The 16,505-nt window shown below is 54.3% G+C and overlaps 17 non-coding genes across 17 annotated transcripts; all 17 read left to right on the forward strand.

The window, feature by feature from the left end:
- Positions 1-550: 550 nt before the first annotated feature.
- LOC126156066 (5S ribosomal RNA) lies at positions 551-669 on the forward strand. Its single transcript, XR_007533480.1, has one exon. It is a non-coding gene; the product is annotated as a 5S ribosomal RNA (ribosomal RNA).
- Positions 670-1,518: 849 nt separating this feature from the next.
- On the forward strand, positions 1,519-1,637 carry LOC126156151 (5S ribosomal RNA). Its single transcript, XR_007533560.1, has one exon. It is a non-coding gene; the product is annotated as a 5S ribosomal RNA (ribosomal RNA).
- An 854-nt stretch (positions 1,638-2,491) lies between these two features.
- LOC126156067 (5S ribosomal RNA) lies at positions 2,492-2,610 on the forward strand. The gene has a single exon (XR_007533481.1). It is a non-coding gene; the product is annotated as a 5S ribosomal RNA (ribosomal RNA).
- Positions 2,611-3,456: 846 nt separating this feature from the next.
- LOC126156068 (5S ribosomal RNA) lies at positions 3,457-3,575 on the forward strand. The gene has a single exon (XR_007533482.1). It is a non-coding gene; the product is annotated as a 5S ribosomal RNA (ribosomal RNA).
- Positions 3,576-4,421: 846 nt separating this feature from the next.
- LOC126156070 (5S ribosomal RNA) lies at positions 4,422-4,540 on the forward strand. The gene has a single exon (XR_007533484.1). It is a non-coding gene; the product is annotated as a 5S ribosomal RNA (ribosomal RNA).
- Positions 4,541-5,387: 847 nt separating this feature from the next.
- On the forward strand, positions 5,388-5,506 carry LOC126156140 (5S ribosomal RNA). The gene has a single exon (XR_007533549.1). It is a non-coding gene; the product is annotated as a 5S ribosomal RNA (ribosomal RNA).
- An 846-nt stretch (positions 5,507-6,352) lies between these two features.
- On the forward strand, positions 6,353-6,471 carry LOC126156071 (5S ribosomal RNA). The gene has a single exon (XR_007533485.1). It is a non-coding gene; the product is annotated as a 5S ribosomal RNA (ribosomal RNA).
- An 847-nt stretch (positions 6,472-7,318) lies between these two features.
- On the forward strand, positions 7,319-7,437 carry LOC126156142 (5S ribosomal RNA). Its single transcript, XR_007533551.1, has one exon. It is a non-coding gene; the product is annotated as a 5S ribosomal RNA (ribosomal RNA).
- Positions 7,438-8,286: 849 nt separating this feature from the next.
- Positions 8,287-8,405, forward strand: LOC126156072 (5S ribosomal RNA). The gene has a single exon (XR_007533486.1). It is a non-coding gene; the product is annotated as a 5S ribosomal RNA (ribosomal RNA).
- An 852-nt stretch (positions 8,406-9,257) lies between these two features.
- Positions 9,258-9,376, forward strand: LOC126156074 (5S ribosomal RNA). The gene has a single exon (XR_007533487.1). It is a non-coding gene; the product is annotated as a 5S ribosomal RNA (ribosomal RNA).
- An 847-nt stretch (positions 9,377-10,223) lies between these two features.
- On the forward strand, positions 10,224-10,342 carry LOC126156143 (5S ribosomal RNA). Its single transcript, XR_007533552.1, has one exon. It is a non-coding gene; the product is annotated as a 5S ribosomal RNA (ribosomal RNA).
- Positions 10,343-11,191: 849 nt separating this feature from the next.
- LOC126156144 (5S ribosomal RNA) lies at positions 11,192-11,310 on the forward strand. Its single transcript, XR_007533553.1, has one exon. It is a non-coding gene; the product is annotated as a 5S ribosomal RNA (ribosomal RNA).
- An 849-nt stretch (positions 11,311-12,159) lies between these two features.
- Positions 12,160-12,278, forward strand: LOC126156075 (5S ribosomal RNA). The gene has a single exon (XR_007533488.1). It is a non-coding gene; the product is annotated as a 5S ribosomal RNA (ribosomal RNA).
- Positions 12,279-13,125: 847 nt separating this feature from the next.
- LOC126156145 (5S ribosomal RNA) lies at positions 13,126-13,244 on the forward strand. Its single transcript, XR_007533554.1, has one exon. It is a non-coding gene; the product is annotated as a 5S ribosomal RNA (ribosomal RNA).
- An 849-nt stretch (positions 13,245-14,093) lies between these two features.
- LOC126156146 (5S ribosomal RNA) lies at positions 14,094-14,212 on the forward strand. Its single transcript, XR_007533555.1, has one exon. It is a non-coding gene; the product is annotated as a 5S ribosomal RNA (ribosomal RNA).
- An 848-nt stretch (positions 14,213-15,060) lies between these two features.
- On the forward strand, positions 15,061-15,179 carry LOC126156147 (5S ribosomal RNA). Its single transcript, XR_007533556.1, has one exon. It is a non-coding gene; the product is annotated as a 5S ribosomal RNA (ribosomal RNA).
- An 849-nt stretch (positions 15,180-16,028) lies between these two features.
- On the forward strand, positions 16,029-16,147 carry LOC126156148 (5S ribosomal RNA). Its single transcript, XR_007533557.1, has one exon. It is a non-coding gene; the product is annotated as a 5S ribosomal RNA (ribosomal RNA).
- Positions 16,148-16,505: the final 358 nt, after the last annotated feature.

Below are 16,505 nucleotides of genomic sequence, written 5' to 3' on the forward strand. Positions count from 1 at the left end.
CTCGTCTCGTCTCGTCTCCTCCCGCAGACGTTTGTCGTGCTTGCGCTGTCATATGGACCACGACCCGAGCGGCAGCGAGCGGCAGTCGAGCAAAGTCGGGACAAGTCGGGACGGGGACAGGGACAGGGATAGGAATGGTGCGAATGCACTGCAAACTACGCAGACACCTGGTGTGAGGCGAGGCGAGGCGAGGCGAGGAAGCCCACATCGCTACCAGTGGCGCCCTCCAGCACGACACTGTCACACCCCGCACAGGCCCTCCGCTGAACACCAGGGACAAGATGCGTCCTCCGCTAGTGTCGAAGGCTGCACGCGCCCAGCGAATGACAGGGGGTGCAACGAGCAGCAGTGCGTCTCACACACGCGGCGGTGCGCCCGCCAATTCGGCCGTCACTCTGCTGGGACGCCGGGCGACCCTCCCCGCGCCGTTCTCGAAGAACTGGCGGTTCCGGAAGGAAGCGCTTTCGTCAATTGCGGCCGAAAACTAACATTATGTGTGTTGGGAGAAAAGCCGAACTCGAATTCTGCCGTGCTCCTACATTAGATGAGCGCCAACGGCCATACCATGATGAATACACCGGTTCTCGTCCGATCTCCGAAGTTAAGCATCTTCGGGCCCGGCTAGTACTTGGATGGGTGACCGCCTGGGAAACCCGGGTGCTGTTGGCTCCCTTCCTGTTTTTTTTTTTTTTTTTGTTATGTCGCCAGCCCAATTTTCAAACTACCTTTCTGTTGTGACAAAGATGCTTCCTTAAGCCTTTTAAACTACTGTAATGGTACGAAAATGCAGTAATTAACTCAGTTTGAGGGAGAATGTGCTAACCAAGTTTGCCAAGAAGACTTTGAAAACGACAAAACAGTACGAATCGGCAGGTGATTTCTGAAATACGTCACCGCCTATTGTTGTGTAGGAGTGTAGAGTTCCAAATTTGATTTGTAACCACGAATTTATTCCTTAGTCGTCTCGTCTCGTCTCGTCTCGTCTCCTCCCGCAGACGTTTGTCGTGCTTGCGCTGTCATATGGACCACGACCCGAGCGGCAGCGAGCGGCAGTCGAGCAAAGTCGGGACAAGTCGGGACGGGGACAGGGACAGGGATAGGAATGGTGCGAATGCACTGCAAACTACGCAGACACCTGGTGTGAGGCGAGGCGAGGCGAGGCGAGGAAGCCCACATCGCTACCAGTGGCGCCCTCCAGCACGACACTGTCACACCCCGCACAGGCCCTCCGCTGAACACCAGGGACAAGATGCGTCCTCCGCTAGTGTCGAAGGCTGCACGCGCCCAGCGAATGACAGGGGGTGCAACGAGCAGCAGTGCGTCTCACACACGCGGCGGTGCGCCCGCCAATTCGGCCGTCACTCTGCTGGGACGCCGGGCGACCCTCCCCGCGCCGTTCTCGAAGAACTGGCGGTTCCGGAAGGAAGCGCTTTCGTCAATTGCGGCCGAAAACTAACATTATGTGTGTTGGGAGAAAAGCCGAACTCGAATTCTGCCGTGCTCCTACATTAGATGAGCGCCAACGGCCATACCATGATGAATACACCGGTTCTCGTCCGATCTCCGAAGTTAAGCATCTTCGGGCCCGGCTAGTACTTGGATGGGTGACCGCCTGGCAAACCCGGGTGCTGTTGGCTCCCTTCCTGTTTTTTTTTTTTTTTTTGTTATGTCGCCAGCCCAATTTTCAAACTACCTTTCTGTTGTGACAAAGATGCTTCCTTAAGCCTTTTAAACTACTGTAATGGTACGAAAATGCAGTAATTAACTCAGTTTGAGGGAGAATGTGCTAACCAAGTTTGCCAAGAAGACTTTGAAAACGACAAAACAGTACGAATCGGCAGGTGATTTCTGAAATACGTCACCGCCTATTGTTGTGTAGGAGTGTAGAGTTCCAAATTTGATTTGTAACCACGAATTTATTCCTTAGTCGTCTCGTCTCGTCTCGTCTCGTCTCCTCCCGCAGACGTTTGTCGTGCTTGCGCTGTCATATGGACCACGACCCGAGCGGCAGCGAGCGGCAGTCGAGCAAAGTCGGGACAAGTCGGGACGGGGACAGGGACAGGGATAGGAATGGTGCGAATGCACTGCAAACTACGCAGACACCTGGTGTCAGGCGAGGCGAGGCGAGGCGAGGCGAGGAAGCCCACATCGCTACCAGTGGCGCCCTCCAGCACGACACTGTCACACCCCGCACAGGCCCTCCGCTGAACACCAGGGACAAGATGCGTCCTCCGCTAGTGTCGAAGGCTGCACGCGCCCAGCGAATGACAGGGGGTGCAACGAGCAGCAGTGCGTCTCACACACGCGGCGGTGCGCCCGCCAATTCGGCCGTCACTCTGCTGGGACGCCGGGCGACCCTCCCCGCGCCGTTCTCGAAGAACTGGCGGTTCCGGAAGGAAGCGCTTTCGTCAATTGCGGCCGAAAACTAACATTATGTGTGTTGGGAGAAAAGCCGAACTCGAATTCTGCCGTGCTCCTACATTAGATGAGCGCCAACGGCCATACCATGATGAATACACCGGTTCTCGTCCGATCTCCGAAGTTAAGCATCTTCGGGCCCGGCTAGTACTTGGATGGGTGACCGCCTGGGAAACCCGGGTGCTGTTGGCTCCCTTCCTGTTTTTTTTTTTTTTTTGTTATGTCGCCAGCCCAATTTTCAAACTACCTTTCTGTTGTGACAAAGATGCTTCCTTAAGCCTTTTAAACTACTGTAATGGTACGAAAATGCAGTAATTAACTCAGTTTGAGGGAGAATGTGCTAACCAAGTTTGCCAAGAAGACTTTGAAAACGACAAAACAGTACGAATCGGCAGGTGATTTCTGAAATACGTCACCGCCTATTGTTGTGTAGGAGTGTAGAGTTCCAAATTTGATTTGTAACCACGAATTTATTCCTTAGTCGTCTCGTCTCGTCTCGTCTCGTCTCCTCCCGCAGACGTTTGTCGTGCTTGCGCTGTCATATGGACCACGACCCGAGCGGCAGCGAGCGGCAGTCGAGCAAAGTCGGGACAAGTCGGGACGGGGACAGGGACAGGGATAGGAATGGTGCGAATGCACTGCAAACTACGCAGACACCTGGTGTGAGGCGAGGCGAGGCGAGGCGAGGAAGCCCACATCGCTACCAGTGGCGCCCTCCAGCACGACACTGTCACCCCGCACAGGCCCTCCGCTGAACACCAGGGACAAGATGCGTCCTCCGCTAGTGTCGAAGGCTGCACGCGCCCAGCGAATGACAGGGGGTGCAACGAGCAGCAGTGCGTCTCACACACGCGGCGGTGCGCCCGCCAATTCGGCCGTCACTCTGCTGGGACGCCGGGCGACCCTCCCCGCGCCGTTCTCGAAGAACTGGCGGTTCCGGAAGGAAGCGCTTTCGTCAATTGCGGCCGAAAACTAACATTATGTGTGTTGGGAGAAAAGCCGAACTCGAATTCTGCCGTGCTCCTACATTAGATGAGCGCCAACGGCCATACCATGATGAATACACCGGTTCTCGTCCGATCTCCGAAGTTAAGCATCTTCGGGCCCGGCTAGTACTTGGATGGGTGACCGCCTGGGAAACCCGGGTGCTGTTGGCTCCCTTCCTGCTTTTTTTTTTTTTTTGTTATGTCGCCAGCCCAATTTTCAAACTACCTTTCTGTTGTGACAAAGATGCTTCCTTAAGCCTTTTAAACTACTGTAATGGTACGAAAATGCAGTAATTAACTCAGTTTGAGGGAGAATGTGCTAACCAAGTTTGCCAAGAAGACTTTGAAAACGACAAAACAGTACGAATCGGCAGGTGATTTCTGAAATACGTCACCGCCTATTGTTGTGTAGGAGTGTAGAGTTCCAAATTTGATTTGTAACCACGAATTTATTCCTTAGTCGTCTCGTCTCGTCTCGTCTCGTCTCCTCCCGCAGACGTTTGTCGTGCTTGCGCTGTCATATGGACCACGACCCGAGCGGCAGCGAGCGGCAGTCGAGCAAAGTCGGGACAAGTCGGGACGGGGACAGGGACAGGGATAGGAATGGTGCGAATGCACTGCAAACTACGCAGACACCTGGTGTGAGGCGAGGCGAGGCGAGGCGAGGAAGCCCACATCGCTACCAGTGGCGCCCTCCAGCACGACACTGTCACCCCGCACAGGCCCTCCGCTGAACACCAGGGACAAGATGCGTCCTCCGCTAGTGTCGAAGGCTGCACGCGCCCAGCGAATGACAGGGGGTGCAACGAGCAGCAGTGCGTCTCACACACGCGGCGGTGCGCCCGCCAATTCGGCCGTCACTCTGCTGGGACGCCGGGCGACCCTCCCCGCGCCGTTCTCGAAGAACTGGCGGTTCCGGAAGGAAGCGCTTTCGTCAATTGCGGCCGAAAACTAACATTATGTGTGTTGGGAGAAAAGCCGAACTCGAATTCTGCCGTGCTCCTACATTAGATGAGCGCCAACGGCCATACCATGATGAATACACCGGTTCTCGTCCGATCTCCGAAGTTAAGCATCTTCGGGCCCGGCTAGTACTTGGATGGGTGACCGCCTGGGAAACCCGGGTGCTGTTGGCTCCCTTTCTGTTTCTTTTTTTTTTTGTTATGTCGCCAGCCCAATTTTCAAACTACCTTTCTGTTGTGACAAAGATGCTTCCTTAAGCCTTTTAAACTACTGTAATGGTACGAAAATGCAGTAATTAACTCAGTTTGAGGGAGAATGTGCTAACCAAGTTTGCCAAGAAGACTTTGAAAACGACAAAACAGTACGAATCGGCAGGTGATTTCTGAAATACGTCACCGCCTATTGTTGTGTAGGAGTGTAGAGTTCCAAATTTGATTTGTAACCACGAATTTATTCCTTAGTCGTCTCGTCTCGTCTCGTCTCGTCTCCTCCCGCAGACGTTTGTCGTGCTTGCGCTGTCATATGGACCACGACCCGAGCGGTAGCGAGCGGCAGTCGAGCAAAGTCGGGACAAGTCGGGACGGGGACAGGGACAGGGATAGGAATGGTGCGAATGCACTGCAAACTACGCAGACACCTGGTGTGAGGCGAGGCGAGGCGAGGCGAGGAAGCCCACATCGCTACCAGTGGCGCCCTCCAGCACGACACTGTCACACCCCGCACAGGCCCTCCGCTGAACACCAGGGACAAGATGCGTCCTCCGCTAGTGTCGAAGGCTGCACGCGCCCAGCGAATGACAGAGGGTGCAACGAGCAGCAGTGCGTCTCACACACGCGGCGGTGCGCCCGCCAATTCGGCCGTCACTCTGCTGGGACGCCGGGCGACCCTCCCCGCGCCGTTCTCGAAGAACTGGCGGTTCCGGAAGGAAGCGCTTTCGTCAATTGCGGCCGAAAACTAACATTATGTGTGTTGGGAGAAAAGCCGAACTCGAATTCTGCCGTGCTCCTACATTAGATGAGCGCCAACGGCCATACCATGATGAATACACCGGTTCTCGCCCGATCTCCGAAGTTAAGCATCTTCGGGCCCGGCTAGTACTTGGATGGGTGACCGCCTGGGAAACTCGGGTGCTGTTGGCTCCCTTCCTGTTTTTTTTTTTTTTTTGTTATGTCGCCAGCCCAATTTTCAAACTACCTTTCTGTTGTGACAAAGATGCTTCCTTAAGCCTTTTAAACTACTGTAATGGTACGAAAATGCAGTAATTAACTCAGTTTGAGGGAGAATGTGCTAACCAAGTTTGCCAAGAAGACTTTGAAAACGACAAAACAGTACGAATCGGCAGGTGATTTCTGAAATACGTCACCGCCTATTGTTGTGTAGGAGTGTAGAGTTCCCAATTTGATTTGTAACCACGAATTTATTCCTTAGTCGTCTCGTCTCGTCTCGTCTCGTCTCCTCCCGCAGACGTTTGTCGTGCTTGCGCTGTCATATGGACCACGACCCGAGCGGCAGCGAGCGGCAGTCGAGCAAAGTCGGGACAAGTCGGGACGGGGACAGGGACAGGGATAGGAATGGTGCGAATGCACTGCAAACTACGCAGACACCTGGTGTGAGGCGAGGCGAGGCGAGGCGAGGAAGCCCACATCGCTACCAGTGGCGCCCTCCAGCACGACACTGTCACCCCGCACAGGCCCTCCGCTGAACACCAGGGACAAGATGCGTCCTCCGCTAGTGTCGAAGGCTGCACGCGCCCAGCGAATGACAGGGGGTGCAACGAGCAGCAGTGCGTCTCACACACGCGGCGGTGCGCCCGCCAATTCGGCCGTCACTCTGCTGGGACGCCGGGCGACCCTCCCCGCGCCGTTCTCGAAGAACTGGCGGTTCCGGAAGGAAGCGCTTTCGTCAATTGCGGCCGAAAACTAACATTATGTGTGTTGGGAGAAAAGCCGAACTCGAATTCTGCCGTGCTCCTACATTAGATGAGCGCCAACGGCCATACCATGATGAATACACCGGTTCTCGTCCGATCTCCGAAGTTAAGCATCTTCGGGCCCGGCTAGTACTTGGATGGGTGACCGCCTGGGAAACCCGGGTGCTGTTGGCTCCCTTTCTGTTTCTTTTTTTTTTTGTTATGTCGCCAGCCCAATTTTCAAACTACCTTTCTGTTGTGACAAAGATGCTTCCTTAAGCCTTTTAAACTACTGTAATGGTACGAAAATGCAGTAATTAACTCAGTTTGAGGGAGAATGTGCTAACCAAGTTTGCCAAGAAGACTTTGAAAACGACAAAACAGTACGAATCGGCAGGTGATTTCTGAAATACGTCACCGCCTATTGTTGTGTAGGAGTGTAGAGTTCCAAATTTGATTTGTAACCACGAATTTATTCCTTAGTCGTCTCGTCTCGTCTCGTCTCGTCTCCTCCCGCAGACGTTTGTCGTGCTTGCGCTGTCATATGGACCACGACCCGAGCGGTAGCGAGCGGCAGTCGAGCAAAGTCGGGACAAGTCGGGACGGGGACAGGGACAGGGATAGGAATGGTGCGAATGCACTGCAAACTACGCAGACACCTGGTGTGAGGCGAGGCGAGGCGAGGCGAGGAAGCCCACATCGCTACCAGTGGCGCCCTCCAGCACGACACTGTCACACCCCGCACAGGCCCTCCGCTGAACACCAGGGACAAGATGCGTCCTCCGCTAGTGTCGAAGGCTGCACGCGCCCAGCGAATGACAGAGGGTGCAACGAGCAGCAGTGCGTCTCACACACGCGGCGGTGCGCCCGCCAATTCGGCCGTCACTCTGCTGGGACGCCGGGCGACCCTCCCCGCGCCGTTCTCGAAGAACTGGCGGTTCCGGAAGGAAGCGCTTTCGTCAATTGCGGCCGAAAACTAACATTATGTGTGTTGGGAGAAAAGCCGAACTCGAATTCTGCCGTGCTCCTACATTAGATGAGCGCCAACGGCCATACCATGATGAATACACCGGTTCTCGCCCGATCTCCGAAGTTAAGCATCTTCGGGCCCGGCTAGTACTTGGATGGGTGACCGCCTGGGAAACTCGGGTGCTGTTGGCTCCCTTCCTGTTTTTTTTTTTTTTTTTGTTATGTCGCCAGCCCAATTTTCAAACTACCTTTCTGTTGTGACAAAGATGCTTCCTTAAGCCTTTTAAACTACTGTAATGGTACGAAAATGCAGTAATTAACTCAGTTTGAGGGAGAATGTGCTAACCAAGTTTGCCAAGAAGACTTTGAAAACGACAAAACAGTACGAATCGGCAGGTGATTTCTGAAATACGTCACCGCCTATTGTTGTGTAGGAGTGTAGAGTTCCCAATTTGATTTGTAACCACGAATTTATTCCTTAGTCGTCTCGTCTCGTCTCGTCTCGTCTCCTCCCGCAGACGTTTGTCGTGCTTGCGCTGTCATATGGACCACGACCCGAGCGGCAGCGAGCGGCAGTCGAGCAAAGTCGGGACAAGTCGGGACGGGGACAGGGACAGGGATAGGAATGGTGCGAATGCACTGCAAACTACGCAGACACCTGGTGTGAGGCGAGGCGAGGCGAGGCGAGGAAGCCCACATCGCTACCAGTGGCGCCCTCCAGCACGACACTGTCACACCCCGCACAGGCCCTCCGCTGAACACCAGGGACAAGATGCGTCCTCCGCTAGTGTCGAAGGCTGCACGCGCCCAGCGAATGACAGGGGGTGCAACGAGCAGCAGTGCGTCTCACACACGCGGCGGTGCGCCCGCCAATTCGGCCGTCACTCTGCTGGGACGCCGGGCGACCCTCCCCGCGCCGTTCTCGAAGAACTGGCGGTTCCGGAAGGAAGCGCTTTCGTCAATTGCGGCCGAAAACTAACATTATGTGTGTTGGGAGAAAAGCCGAACTCGAATTCTGCCGTGCTCCTACATTAGATGAGCGCCAACGGCCATACCATGATGAATACACCGGTTCTCGTCCGATCTCCGAAGTTAAGCATCTTCGGGCCCGGCTAGTACTTGGATGGGTGACCGCCTGGGAAACCCGGGTGCTGTTGGCTCCCTTTCTGTTTCTTTTTTTTTTTGTTATGTCGCCAGCCCAATTTTCAAACTACCTTTCTGTTGTGACAAAGATGCTTCCTTAAGCCTTTTAAACTACTGTAATGGTACGAAAATGCAGTAATTAACTCAGTTTGAGGGAGAATGTGCTAACCAAGTTTGCCAAGAAGACTTTGAAAACGACAAAACAGTACGAATCGGCAGGTGATTTCTGAAATACGTCACCGCCTATTGTTGTGTAGGAGTGTAGAGTTCCAAATTTGATTTGTAACCACGAATTTATTCCTTAGTCGTCTCGTCTCGTCTCGTCTCGTCTCCTCCCGCAGACGTTTGTCGTGCTTGCGCTGTCATATGGACCACGACCCGAGCGGCAGCGAGCGGCAGTCGAGCAAAGTCGGGACAAGTCGGGACGGGGACAGGGACAGGGATAGGAATGGTGCGAATGCACTGCAAACTACGCAGACACCTGGTGTGAGGCGAGGCGAGGCGAGGCGAGGCGAGGAAGCCCACATCGCTACCAGTGGCGCCCTCCAGCACGACACTGTCACACCCCGCACAGGCCCTCCGCTGAACACCAGGGACAAGATGCGTCCTCCGCTAGTGTCGAAGGCTGCACGCGCCCAGCGAATGACAGGGGGTGCAACGAGCAGCAGTGCGTCTCACACACGCGGCGGTGCGCCCGCCAATTCGGCCGTCACTCTGCTGGGACGCCGGGCGACCCTCCCCGCGCCGTTCTCGAAGAACTGGCGGTTCCGGAAGGAAGCGCTTTCGTCAATTGCGGCCGAAAACTAACATTATGTGTGTTGGGAGAAAAGCCGAACTCGAATTCTGCCGTGCTCCTACATTAGATGAGCGCCAACGGCCATACCATGATGAATACACCGGTTCTCGTCCGATCTCCGAAGTTAAGCATCTTCGGGCCCGGCTAGTACTTGGATGGGTGACCGCCTGGGAAACCCGGGTGCTGTTGGCTCCCTTTCTGTTTCTTTTTTTTTTTGTTATGTCGCCAGCCCAATTTTCAAACTACCTTTCTGTTGTGACAAAGATGCTTCCTTAAGCCTTTTAAACTACTGTAATGGTACGAAAATGCAGTAATTAACTCAGTTTGAGGGAGAATGTGCTAACCAAGTTTGCCAAGAAGACTTTGAAAACGACAAAACAGTACGAATCGGCAGGTGATTTCTGAAATACGTCACCGCCTATTGTTGTGTAGGAGTGTAGAGTTCCAAATTTGATTTGTAACCACGAATTTATTCCTTAGTCGTCTCGTCTCGTCTCGTCTCGTCTCCTCCCGCAGACGTTTGTCGTGCTTGCGCTGTCATATGGACCACGACCCGAGCGGTAGCGAGCGGCAGTCGAGCAAAGTCGGGACAAGTCGGGACGGGGACAGGGACAGGGATAGGAATGGTGCGAATGCACTGCAAACTACGCAGACACCTGGTGTGAGGCGAGGCGAGGCGAGGCGAGGAAGCCCACATCGCTACCAGTGGCGCCCTCCAGCACGACACTGTCACACCCCGCACAGGCCCTCCGCTGAACACCAGGGACAAGATGCGTCCTCCGCTAGTGTCGAAGGCTGCACGCGCCCAGCGAATGACAGAGGGTGCAACGAGCAGCAGTGCGTCTCACACACGCGGCGGTGCGCCCGCCAATTCGGCCGTCACTCTGCTGGGACGCCGGGCGACCCTCCCCGCGCCGTTCTCGAAGAACTGGCGGTTCCGGAAGGAAGCGCTTTCGTCAATTGCGGCCGAAAACTAACATTATGTGTGTTGGGAGAAAAGCCGAACTCGAATTCTGCCGTGCTCCTACATTAGATGAGCGCCAACGGCCATACCATGATGAATACACCGGTTCTCGCCCGATCTCCGAAGTTAAGCATCTTCGGGCCCGGCTAGTACTTGGATGGGTGACCGCCTGGGAAACTCGGGTGCTGTTGGCTCCCTTCCTGTTTTTTTTTTTTTTTTTGTTATGTCGCCAGCCCAATTTTCAAACTACCTTTCTGTTGTGACAAAGATGCTTCCTTAAGCCTTTTAAACTACTGTAATGGTACGAAAATGCAGTAATTAACTCAGTTTGAGGGAGAATGTGCTAACCAAGTTTGCCAAGAAGACTTTGAAAACGACAAAACAGTACGAATCGGCAGGTGATTTCTGAAATACGTCACCGCCTATTGTTGTGTAGGAGTGTAGAGTTCCAAATTTGATTTGTAACCACGAATTTATTCCTTAGTCGTCTCGTCTCGTCTCGTCTCGTCTCCTCCCGCAGACGTTTGTCGTGCTTGCGCTGTCATATGGACCACGACCCGAGCGGTAGCGAGCGGCAGTCGAGCAAAGTCGGGACAAGTCGGGACGGGGACAGGGACAGGGATAGGAATGGTGCGAATGCACTGCAAACTACGCAGACACCTGGTGTGAGGCGAGGCGAGGCGAGGCGAGGAAGCCCACATCGCTACCAGTGGCGCCCTCCAGCACGACACTGTCACACCCCGCACAGGCCCTCCGCTGAACACCAGGGACAAGATGCGTCCTCCGCTAGTGTCGAAGGCTGCACGCGCCCAGCGAATGACAGAGGGTGCAACGAGCAGCAGTGCGTCTCACACACGCGGCGGTGCGCCCGCCAATTCGGCCGTCACTCTGCTGGGACGCCGGGCGACCCTCCCCGCGCCGTTCTCGAAGAACTGGCGGTTCCGGAAGGAAGCGCTTTCGTCAATTGCGGCCGAAAACTAACATTATGTGTGTTGGGAGAAAAGCCGAACTCGAATTCTGCCGTGCTCCTACATTAGATGAGCGCCAACGGCCATACCATGATGAATACACCGGTTCTCGCCCGATCTCCGAAGTTAAGCATCTTCGGGCCCGGCTAGTACTTGGATGGGTGACCGCCTGGGAAACTCGGGTGCTGTTGGCTCCCTTCCTGTTTTTTTTTTTTTTTTTGTTATGTCGCCAGCCCAATTTTCAAACTACCTTTCTGTTGTGACAAAGATGCTTCCTTAAGCCTTTTAAACTACTGTAATGGTACGAAAATGCAGTAATTAACTCAGTTTGAGGGAGAATGTGCTAACCAAGTTTGCCAAGAAGACTTTGAAAACGACAAAACAGTACGAATCGGCAGGTGATTTCTGAAATACGTCACCGCCTATTGTTGTGTAGGAGTGTAGAGTTCCCAATTTGATTTGTAACCACGAATTTATTCCTTAGTCGTCTCGTCTCGTCTCGTCTCGTCTCCTCCCGCAGACGTTTGTCGTGCTTGCGCTGTCATATGGACCACGACCCGAGCGGCAGCGAGCGGCAGTCGAGCAAAGTCGGGACAAGTCGGGACGGGGACAGGGACAGGGATAGGAATGGTGCGAATGCACTGCAAACTACGCAGACACCTGGTGTGAGGCGAGGCGAGGCGAGGCGAGGAAGCCCACATCGCTACCAGTGGCGCCCTCCAGCACGACACTGTCACACCCCGCACAGGCCCTCCGCTGAACACCAGGGACAAGATGCGTCCTCCGCTAGTGTCGAAGGCTGCACGCGCCCAGCGAATGACAGGGGGTGCAACGAGCAGCAGTGCGTCTCACACACGCGGCGGTGCGCCCGCCAATTCGGCCGTCACTCTGCTGGGACGCCGGGCGACCCTCCCCGCGCCGTTCTCGAAGAACTGGCGGTTCCGGAAGGAAGCGCTTTCGTCAATTGCGGCCGAAAACTAACATTATGTGTGTTGGGAGAAAAGCCGAACTCGAATTCTGCCGTGCTCCTACATTAGATGAGCGCCAACGGCCATACCATGATGAATACACCGGTTCTCGTCCGATCTCCGAAGTTAAGCATCTTCGGGCCCGGCTAGTACTTGGATGGGTGACCGCCTGGGAAACCCGGGTGCTGTTGGCTCCCTTTCTGTTTCTTTTTTTTTTTGTTATGTCGCCAGCCCAATTTTCAAACTACCTTTCTGTTGTGACAAAGATGCTTCCTTAAGCCTTTTAAACTACTGTAATGGTACGAAAATGCAGTAATTAACTCAGTTTGAGGGAGAATGTGCTAACCAAGTTTGCCAAGAAGACTTTGAAAACGACAAAACAGTACGAATCGGCAGGTGATTTCTGAAATACGTCACCGCCTATTGTTGTGTAGGAGTGTAGAGTTCCAAATTTGATTTGTAACCACGAATTTATTCCTTAGTCGTCTCGTCTCGTCTCGTCTCGTCTCCTCCCGCAGACGTTTGTCGTGCTTGCGCTGTCATATGGACCACGACCCGAGCGGTAGCGAGCGGCAGTCGAGCAAAGTCGGGACAAGTCGGGACGGGGACAGGGACAGGGATAGGAATGGTGCGAATGCACTGCAAACTACGCAGACACCTGGTGTGAGGCGAGGCGAGGCGAGGCGAGGAAGCCCACATCGCTACCAGTGGCGCCCTCCAGCACGACACTGTCACACCCCGCACAGGCCCTCCGCTGAACACCAGGGACAAGATGCGTCCTCCGCTAGTGTCGAAGGCTGCACGCGCCCAGCGAATGACAGAGGGTGCAACGAGCAGCAGTGCGTCTCACACACGCGGCGGTGCGCCCGCCAATTCGGCCGTCACTCTGCTGGGACGCCGGGCGACCCTCCCCGCGCCGTTCTCGAAGAACTGGCGGTTCCGGAAGGAAGCGCTTTCGTCAATTGCGGCCGAAAACTAACATTATGTGTGTTGGGAGAAAAGCCGAACTCGAATTCTGCCGTGCTCCTACATTAGATGAGCGCCAACGGCCATACCATGATGAATACACCGGTTCTCGCCCGATCTCCGAAGTTAAGCATCTTCGGGCCCGGCTAGTACTTGGATGGGTGACCGCCTGGGAAACTCGGGTGCTGTTGGCTCCCTTCCTGTTTTTTTTTTTTTTTTTGTTATGTCGCCAGCCCAATTTTCAAACTACCTTTCTGTTGTGACAAAGATGCTTCCTTAAGCCTTTTAAACTACTGTAATGGTACGAAAATGCAGTAATTAACTCAGTTTGAGGGAGAATGTGCTAACCAAGTTTGCCAAGAAGACTTTGAAAACGACAAAACAGTACGAATCGGCAGGTGATTTCTGAAATACGTCACCGCCTATTGTTGTGTAGGAGTGTAGAGTTCCAAATTTGATTTGTAACCACGAATTTATTCCTTAGTCGTCTCGTCTCGTCTCGTCTCGTCTCCTCCCGCAGACGTTTGTCGTGCTTGCGCTGTCATATGGACCACGACCCGAGCGGTAGCGAGCGGCAGTCGAGCAAAGTCGGGACAAGTCGGGACGGGGACAGGGACAGGGATAGGAATGGTGCGAATGCACTGCAAACTACGCAGACACCTGGTGTGAGGCGAGGCGAGGCGAGGCGAGGAAGCCCACATCGCTACCAGTGGCGCCCTCCAGCACGACACTGTCACACCCCGCACAGGCCCTCCGCTGAACACCAGGGACAAGATGCGTCCTCCGCTAGTGTCGAAGGCTGCACGCGCCCAGCGAATGACAGAGGGTGCAACGAGCAGCAGTGCGTCTCACACACGCGGCGGTGCGCCCGCCAATTCGGCCGTCACTCTGCTGGGACGCCGGGCGACCCTCCCCGCGCCGTTCTCGAAGAACTGGCGGTTCCGGAAGGAAGCGCTTTCGTCAATTGCGGCCGAAAACTAACATTATGTGTGTTGGGAGAAAAGCCGAACTCGAATTCTGCCGTGCTCCTACATTAGATGAGCGCCAACGGCCATACCATGATGAATACACCGGTTCTCGCCCGATCTCCGAAGTTAAGCATCTTCGGGCCCGGCTAGTACTTGGATGGGTGACCGCCTGGGAAACTCGGGTGCTGTTGGCTCCCTTCCTGTTTTTTTTTTTTTTTTGTTATGTCGCCAGCCCAATTTTCAAACTACCTTTCTGTTGTGACAAAGATGCTTCCTTAAGCCTTTTAAACTACTGTAATGGTACGAAAATGCAGTAATTAACTCAGTTTGAGGGAGAATGTGCTAACCAAGTTTGCCAAGAAGACTTTGAAAACGACAAAACAGTACGAATCGGCAGGTGATTTCTGAAATACGTCACCGCCTATTGTTGTGTAGGAGTGTAGAGTTCCCAATTTGATTTGTAACCACGAATTTATTCCTTAGTCGTCTCGTCTCGTCTCGTCTCGTCTCCTCCCGCAGACGTTTGTCGTGCTTGCGCTGTCATATGGACCACGACCCGAGCGGCAGCGAGCGGCAGTCGAGCAAAGTCGGGACAAGTCGGGACGGGGACAGGGACAGGGATAGGAATGGTGCGAATGCACTGCAAACTACGCAGACACCTGGTGTGAGGCGAGGCGAGGCGAGGCGAGGAAGCCCACATCGCTACCAGTGGCGCCCTCCAGCACGACACTGTCACACCCCGCACAGGCCCTCCGCTGAACACCAGGGACAAGATGCGTCCTCCGCTAGTGTCGAAGGCTGCACGCGCCCAGCGAATGACAGGGGGTGCAACGAGCAGCAGTGCGTCTCACACACGCGGCGGTGCGCCCGCCAATTCGGCCGTCACTCTGCTGGGACGCCGGGCGACCCTCCCCGCGCCGTTCTCGAAGAACTGGCGGTTCCGGAAGGAAGCGCTTTCGTCAATTGCGGCCGAAAACTAACATTATGTGTGTTGGGAGAAAAGCCGAACTCGAATTCTGCCGTGCTCCTACATTAGATGAGCGCCAACGGCCATACCATGATGAATACACCGGTTCTCGCCCGATCTCCGAAGTTAAGCATCTTCGGGCCCGGCTAGTACTTGGATGGGTGACCGCCTGGGAAACTCGGGTGCTGTTGGCTCCCTTCCTGTTTTTTTTTTTTTTTTTGTTATGTCGCCAGCCCAATTTTCAAACTACCTTTCTGTTGTGACAAAGATGCTTCCTTAAGCCTTTTAAACTACTGTAATGGTACGAAAATGCAGTAATTAACTCAGTTTGAGGGAGAATGTGCTAACCAAGTTTGCCAAGAAGACTTTGAAAACGACAAAACAGTACGAATCGGCAGGTGATTTCTGAAATACGTCACCGCCTATTGTTGTGTAGGAGTGTAGAGTTCCAAATTTGATTTGTAACCACGAATTTATTCCTTAGTCGTCTCGTCTCGTCTCGTCTCGTCTCCTCCCGCAGACGTTTGTCGTGCTTGCGCTGTCATATGGACCACGACCCGAGCGGTAGCGAGCGGCAGTCGAGCAAAGTCGGGACAAGTCGGGACGGGGACAGGGACAGGGATAGGAATGGTGCGAATGCACTGCAAACTACGCAGACACCTGGTGTGAGGCGAGGCGAGGCGAGGCGAGGAAGCCCACATCGCTACCAGTGGCGCCCTCCAGCACGACACTGTCACACCCCGCACAGGCCCTCCGCTGAACACCAGGGACAAGATGCGTCCTCCGCTAGTGTCGAAGGCTGCACGCGCCCAGCGAATGACAGGGGGTGCAACGAGCAGCAGTGCGTCTCACACACGCGGCGGTGCGCCCGCCAATTCGGCCGTCACTCTGCTGGGACGCCGGGCGACCCTCCCCGCGCCGTTCTCGAAGAACTGGCGGTTCCGGAAGGAAGCGCTTTCGTCAATTGCGGCCGAAAACTAACATTATGTGTGTTGGGAGAAAAGCCGAACTCGAATTCTGCCGTGCTCCTACATTAGATGAGCGCCAACGGCCATACCATGATGAATACACCGGTTCTCGCCCGATCTCCGAAGTTAAGCATCTTCGGGCCCGGCTAGTACTTGGATGGGTGACCGCCTGGGAAACTCGGGTGCTGTTGGCTCCCTTCCTGTTTTTTTTTTTTTTTTTGTTATGTCGCCAGCCCAATTTTCAAACTACCTTTCTGTTGTGACAAAGATGCTTCCTTAAGCCTTTTAAACTACTGTAATGGTACGAAAATGCAGTAATTAACTCAGTTTGAGGGAGAATGTGCTAACCAAGTTTGCCAAGAAGACTTTGAAAACGACAAAACAGTACGAATCGGCAGGTGATTTCTGAAATACGTCACCGCCTATTGTTGTGTAGGAGTGTAGAGTTCCAAATTTGATTTGTAACCACGAATTTATTCCTTAGTCGTCTCGTCTCGTCTCGTCTCGTCTCCTCCCGCAGACGTTTGTCGTGCTTGCGCTGTCATATGGACC

The sequence above is a fragment of the Schistocerca cancellata genome, unplaced genomic scaffold, assembly GCF_023864275.1.
Source record: "Schistocerca cancellata isolate TAMUIC-IGC-003103 unplaced genomic scaffold, iqSchCanc2.1 HiC_scaffold_1102, whole genome shotgun sequence".
Taxonomy (NCBI): domain Eukaryota; kingdom Metazoa; phylum Arthropoda; class Insecta; order Orthoptera; family Acrididae; genus Schistocerca; species Schistocerca cancellata.